Source organism: Tamandua tetradactyla, chromosome 4 (assembly GCF_023851605.1).
Source record: "Tamandua tetradactyla isolate mTamTet1 chromosome 4, mTamTet1.pri, whole genome shotgun sequence".
NCBI classification, from domain to species: Eukaryota; Metazoa; Chordata; class Mammalia; order Pilosa; family Myrmecophagidae; genus Tamandua; species Tamandua tetradactyla.
In genome coordinates this window covers 157,973,614-157,981,288 of record NC_135330.1, presented here as the reverse complement: position 1 = coordinate 157,981,288, position 7,675 = coordinate 157,973,614, and the positions used below count along the sequence as shown (strand labels likewise).

The 7,675-nt window shown below is 36.8% G+C and overlaps 1 pseudogene; it reads left to right on the top strand.

Annotated features, from left to right (window-relative positions):
* The first annotated feature begins 5,748 nt into the window (after positions 1 to 5,748).
* On the top strand, positions 5,749 to 7,092 carry LOC143680537 (adenosylhomocysteinase pseudogene; annotated as a pseudogene).
* Positions 7,093 to 7,675: the final 583 nt, after the last annotated feature.

Genomic DNA, 7,675 nt, shown 5'->3' with positions numbered 1-7,675 from the left:
GTCCACCAGCCAGCAACCTTTGGAAATGAAGAAGGAAACTGTCTCTCAGGGAGCTGGACAGGAAGCTAGCAGATGACTCTGTGTTCTCCACATGCCCTTCCAGCCAAAAGAGAAAGCCTGAACGTGTTCGCCATATGCCTTTCCACTTGATAGAGAAACCCTGCACTTCACATCAGCCTTGAAACAAGGTATCTTTCCCTGGATGCCTTAGATTGACTTGCTTTAATTGGGACATTTTCTCGGCCTTAGAACTGTAATCTAGAAACTTATTAAATTCCCTTTTTTAAAAGCCATTCCATTTCAGGTATATTGCATTCTGGCCGCTAGCAAACTAGAGCCATCAATTACCCTGGAAGGTTACTATTGGAAGTTTTTTATCATCTAAGAAGTAAATAATCTTCAGTGAGTTGGAGTTTGAGGTTAATTTGATTAATCAGAAGGCTTTCCTCCAAAGTTTAGGCTTAACTATTTACAATGAGAAAGATGTTTTAATTGAGAAATAGAAAATTTAGAAGGGACACTTGACCAGGCTGAGGGAAAGAACAAAGATAAATGTACAATAAAAAATTATGGATGAAGGACATGAAAAGAAGGAGAAATATGAGAACATAGAACACAGGCAAGAGCAATTATTCCTTATAATGTTGTAATCCATTATTTAATCCTCATATCAAAGTTCCTTTTAATTTATATAATCAATGATATGGTTTTTAAATGGGGAATAGTAAAAATATCTCCAAAAAATTGAACAGATAAAATTGAAAATGAATGTATTGATACATTCATGGTTTAGTAAATCCTAAAAAAGGGACATATGGGTGAAGATCTTCCTAGTAGTATGTTCACATAAATTGAACTGATATGCAGAGGCCTACTTCCAGAAGGAAAAACACTGAGCCAGTTGTTTGTATAATGTTGATCTAAGGCCCAGATAATCACTTTTTTATATACATTGTGATGCATGATGATTTATTTTTGCTATTACAGACTTTAGCTTTGTAAAGAAGATACTATATGTTATTTCCTTTATTCTGGAATGTTTTGCTGTGCACTTTCTTTGTGACAAAGACTCAGAATCATAATGCCAGTTGTTCTGCATGAGCTTGAAAAAGTTAATTAAGCTCATCAGTTGGTCGTCCTTTTCATCTATGCAATGGGAATGAAAACACATCTAAAAATGGGTGTAAACTTAAAACTGTTTTTGTCTTTCCCCATCTCCTTTCCTCCACCCTTCACAGCAAATCTGTAATTTTGGCATTGATAAACAAAATTGAGTTAATTTTATTTTGTATTTATCCTCTCCAAATACGTTATCAGCCACTAAACTTTCACTATACATTTAGTAAACTAAATGTTCATGAAAGTGTTGGACAGATTTTACTGCATATAAGGAAATTTAGTTGGCCTTTGGAAGAAACTCTGTAGTTTAACTACATGGCTGAAAAAGTTATGCAGTCTTACCATACGGATTAATTTGCATAATATTATGTGGCTTAATAAAAGGCCAGCCTGAATTTTTATAATCCTGTATAAATATGTTTAACATTAATTAGCATGCAAACACTAATTTAACAACACGAAAGGACATTTTACAAAAGAGACATAAATTCATAGGCTCATTTCTCATGTATCACAATTATTTTATAACTCTTGATTTCAATATTCTTCTATTTATTCATTTTGCACATAACTGTATCATGTTTATATATCTTACTATGTTTCATTATTGCTCTTATTATTTGCCATCCTGACAATATTGATATATTTAATGTATTTATATATATTTATATAACATATGTAATATATTTATTTAACTAAACAAATAAAATAAAGTATGGATGTGCAATACTAGCAGGAAATTGTGGTGCTGAAAACTACAATAAATGTTAACACTAAAGACCACTAATTTTTATATCTTTGTGAACAATTTCTGTTATTTAAGAAAGATTGTTTTTGACTATAAATTCAATTTCATGCAAGTCTCTGTGATTTTGATTCCATGTTCAATCCTATTTGCAATTATGAATTAATCCTCAAAGCTTATTTATGATATACTTAGGTATTAGTTACAAAGGTTTATAGATACAAGTGCCTCCAAAATGATGGTTTGATACATAATCTCTGACATAACTGTACATGTTAGTATCATTCTTAAATTGATTTTGTAACTTCTCTTGTTACATGTCTCTAATTATGTTTTACTAAATGAGAAATGTAGAGAAATTAGTATTAACCTTTAGACTACTAGGCAAAGCAAGCATAATTCATCGTTCTTATTTGATGCAAGAACCCACAATTCTTGCTCTTGTAGGTCTACTGTGATATATTTATGCCATATTCTACTTTAAATTTGCTTTTAATATTCCCTAAAATGCATATTCTTCTATTATTCTGAATAGTGAGATGACAAGGTATACAGTATCAAATTTTTAATTCATTTACAATAACATATTTTTTATTAAAAAATTATTTTCCATTCAGTGGTACTAAATGATTATAGAACAAATGAGAATATCATCCTAACTTGAGCAGTGGTGAACAGTTCAGACAATATAGCCTGATTAGACAGTGAGTTTGAATTCAAAGGAGATGGCTAGAACTATATTACTGCCAACTAGACCACACAAAGGACTATTGTAACGAAAAGTCGTGAATTAAAACTAAATGTTGCTATTGACATCTTCACAAGAGTTAAAAGTTAATATATCCCAATATTTTAAAGTTCTAAATCATGCCCAAGCTTTTAAAGAACCTTTCCTGTTGTCATATCATGACAAATATGACTTATAAGGAGAAAAGTTTGAAGAGATAAAGAATATATTTTTTGATTAGCTAAATTTAGGATTATGACTGCCAATTTAAAACATTGGCTCTCTCTGTGAGACCCTATGGAAAGTGGGGCTTAGGAACCACCACATAAATGTTGCGACTCTACCAACAACTCTAGCGATTACTCAAATGCTCTTGTTCTCTGACACAGGAATCTTTCAACATCACCGATGAGAATTTGCGCATCTAACATGTTAGCTTACAAGAAAGGTAAAAGCTCTTAGCCTTCACAGTTCATGGAAATGTTATGGTATTAAATAATAACATATATAATATATTCTAAATTATTAAATAATAAAATAAATTTTTAAATTAATTAAGCTTCATTTTTGAATAACTGTTTATTATGTAGCTATGATCAAGATTTTTATATAATATGGGATTACTGACAATAAGAATCTGTGGTATTAAATAATGAAATTCAAAATATATTAAAATAAATATATGATCAAACATGCAAATTAATGTAAATGTAAAAAATCAAAAATTAAATTTCCTAATTATTTCTATAATTGTTGGCAAATATTATCTTGCTCAAATATCCTAAAATGTCTGTAAAATTGAAAGTTTAAATACAAATAAGAATTAATAAAATTAAATGGTAATTTTAACTAAATCTAAATAGCATATTTTTTGAAAAAGTAATTAAATCCTAAATATTTAGATAGAAAGAAAATTAATCTTTGCAATTATATGGCAATATTGAATATGAAAACAGTATGTTAGACTTCATGCAACTACGTTTAGAATACATATAAACAATTTAAGGTTCATATGTGGATTAATAAACAAAATACTCCTCTTTAATTAGGGGAAATGGAAACTGGGACAAGAATAAATAGTATAGAGCTCCTCTGGAACAATCTCATTGCTCAAGGATATGACGTTTAAAAATGGAAGAGAAGTGTTGATCTACTTCCCTTTTCCCTGATTCAAATCCTGTGACAGCGTATTAATCAGGGTTCTCTAGAAAACAGAACCAATATGAGATATCTGTAAATATGAGATTTTATAATAGCATCTCATGCAACTGGGGGGATGCATGTGCCCAAATTCCATCGGGCAGGTCATTAGCTGGCAACTCCAATGAAGGTCACCAATGAACTCTGCAGGAGAGACTAGCTGGCTGAAGAAGTAAAAGTTCTCTATTGTTCCTTAAAAGTCTTAGACTGATTGAATTAAATCCAGCTGATTGGATTATCTCATTGTGGCGCACGCTCTCTTAGTTTGTCATACATGTAATCAGCTACAGATGCAATCAGGTGACTGATGATTTCATAAATTAGCCTTCTGGCTTACTAACTAGCCACAAAATGTCTTTGCAGTAATGGTTAGGCCAGTGCTTGCTTGACTAGACAACTGGGCACTATGACCTGGCCAAGTTGACATATGAACCTAACTATCACAGACAATGTCTGTGCTTTTTCTAACCTAACATATGAAACCTGAGATTGAGCCCAAGTTTTTGGTGCCTTCCCAAAAAGGAATAAGAACAGAAAAAAGGATGCCAATGTACTTAAGCACTAATAGAACCAAGGCTGCATGTTTGGCTTATCACAGTTAGTGGAGAAGTGGAGAGAACTAACCAAGTTGTATAATATTCTTAGCTGTATTTAGGAAAATGTTACAATAGCTTCTGAAACTATTTAGCTACACTTTTCTCCAAAGCACCATACTCAAAGAAATGTTTGGTTTAATTATCATCAAAGGTATGAAGACCTGGCCTCCTTGCCTCAATTCAAGATAACTCTAAAATGCCCTCCCACCTCAAAGTTCCCCAAATTGGTTAAAATCTTTGTTCTGACTTCACTGCAGTTCAGTGTCTTCCTCTGTTCAGTTTTACTTCTTTCCTTCCTTCACAATAGTTGACCCCTGGAGCACATCCCAATAAGTTATTTATTTGCAGGCAAATATTTGTCTCAGAATTGATTTCCTAAGAAACCCCACCTGGAGTTGGAGCCTGACACATTCCAAGAAAGCAAACATTAAAATGAGATTTTGGAATTGGGCCATCCACTGGGCACCTGGCAATAAGTATCCCATCAATATGATAGCTGTTATATTGATATAACTTAGTATACTATAGCTATATACTGTAACAATTGTGGTGCAAATTGTTAAACTTTTTTTCTTTCAAATGGTGAGCATGGATGGAATACCAGTGAAAGGGAAGGCACTATCACAGACTTTAGAGAGGTTCAAGTGAAGTAGTAATTGCAAGGACAGTAAACATCCATGCATTAAAAAGGAAAATAAAATACTGAGGATGATTTTTCACCACTTGAAAGCCAATTATGAAAGTCAGAGGGATAAAAAGACTCCTATTTCTTGCAGCAGGAGGGCAGACAAAACTAAGTATACATCCTAGGAATTATTAATTTTAAGAGTAGTAGAGCTCTAGATTAGGTGGAATTCTCAACCTCAGTTACTCTCCTACACAAACATAAAGCCCTGACTGGGAGGAAGCGGGATTCTGTGATGGATGGGATAAGGATATTTGAATCTATGCATTTGAAAGCTTTGAAAACTACCAACCCAAGAACGCTCTAGATCTATTGGAGTACACCAACCTATTATGTCAGAGTCTTGAAGATGATGCAAAAGATAATGCTTCACAAGCTAACATCCCATCCCATACCTTGTCCCCAGCATCTGTCCTTCACACACTATCCTGGCCGCCAGACCTATAATTAGAATCAAATTACAACATATCTTAGTGAAGTAGGAAATGGACTTTACCCAGAAGGAGCTTTATGACCCCTGCACGTTTGACATAGGATCCATTTCCTGTTATACAGGATTTGACATCTGCAATTAAAATAGGAATCAGCCTGCCCAGTGCCACCCACCTGGTAACTATCCCAGTCAGTTGCTCGGCCTTTTCCATCTGTACCCATCACTCCATGCGGAAGGGTCTGCATGTCAGAGAAACTACCTTACAAAGTCGCCGCCATCAGCTTGGCATGTTGGGGATGTAAGGCCTTGGACATCACAGAGAAAAAAACGCCAGGCCTGATGCACATGCAGGAGATGTACTTGGCCTCCAAGCCACAGAAGGGCACCTGCATCACTGGCTGCCTTCACATGACTGTGGAGGTGACTGCACTCACTGAGACCCTCCTTGTCCAGGGTGCTGAGGTACCATGGTCCAGCTGTAACATCTTCCACACCCAAGACCATGCAGCAGTAGCCATTGCCATTGCTGGCATTCCAGTGTACTTCTAGAGAGTTGAAATGATGAGGAGTACTGGTGATGCAAAGCAGACACTGTACTTCAAGGATGGATCCCTCAACATGACTCTGGACGATGGCAGCGACCTAAGTAACCATATCCAGTACCTGCAGCTCTGTCTGGCATCAGAGGTGTCTCTGAGGAGACCTCGGCTGGGGTCCTCAGCAGCTACAAGATGATGGCCAATGGGATCATGAAGGTACCTGCCATCATTGTCAAGGACTTCATTACTAAGAGCAAATTTGAGAATCTCTATGGTTTCTGGGAATCCCTCAGAGATGGCATCAAGTAGGCCACACACATGATGATTGTGGGGAATGTGGTGGTGGTGGCAGGCTATGGAGATGTGGGCAAGGGCTGTGTCTAGGGGTTTTGGGGCTTGTTCCATCGTCAATGAGATTGACCCCATCAGTGCCCTGCAAGTTGCCATAGAGGGCCATGAGTTGACCATGGATGAGGCCTATAATGAAGGCAATACCTTCATCAGCACCACAGGATATATACTCATCATCCTCAGCTGGCATTTTGAACACTTGAAGGATGATCCCATTGTGTGTAACACTGGACACTTTGTTATGGAGATTGATGTCAAATGGTTAAACAAGAACACTGTGGAGAAAATGAATATTCAAACCCTAAGTGGACCACTACTGGGTGAAGAACGGTCACCACATCATCCTGATGGCTGAGAGCAGGCTGGCCAACCTGGGCTGCACCATAGGCCACCCTAGCTTCTTTATGAGCAAATCCTTCACCAAGTAAGTGCTGGAACAGACTGAGCTGTGGGCCGACGTGGACAAATAACCAATTGGGGTCTGCTTCCTGTCCAAGAAGCCCATCTGGGAAAGCTCAGTGTGAAGCTGACTGAGCTGATGGAGAGGTAGGTCCAGTACCTGGTCATGTTCCATGACAGCTCACTCAAGCCTGATTACTACCACTACTGTGAGCCAACCCCTTGCCCTTTGTCTTTCAGCTGGCATCCCTGCCCTGGTTCTATCTCTCCTCCAAAGAACAAATGTTACCAACTTTGAAATTGAATTGTCAGTCCCAGACTCTCTGGGACTGATCACTCAGACTTTGGCTTCTGCCACTTTCCTCATACTGTTTAAAAGTTGTCAAGGGACATTGAGAAACCCTCAAGCCCTGATCACAATAAAAGTACAAGTGAGACACCACAGAGAACTGTGAGTTCAGGGATCTTGGAACTACTCACTTAGTGCTTAGTCTTGAAGTTAGCATCAGTGTTCTAAAGCCAATGCACTTTACTGTTTAGGTCTTCACCTGACCTTATGGACTTTATACCCATGTGCTTGGTTTATAAGTTCACTGGTTCGTCCACCAATGACAGTTGAAGAAAAGCAGTCTTGAAGGTCAGGGAGGAACTGTTGGAGTTCGAATGCTCCTAAAAACCAGGTTTAGTGCTAGTCATTCTCCTAAACCTCAGAATAATGAAATTAGTACTTTGAGTCCTCATTTTACAGGAATAAGAATAGATTGTTAAGGGGACAAAAGAAGTGACCATCAGAGGTTGAGAGGGACCAGAAAAATGTAAAAGCAGGCATAGGACTGCTACCATTTTGTAACATGATGGTTCTTATCACAAACCTGGTCCAA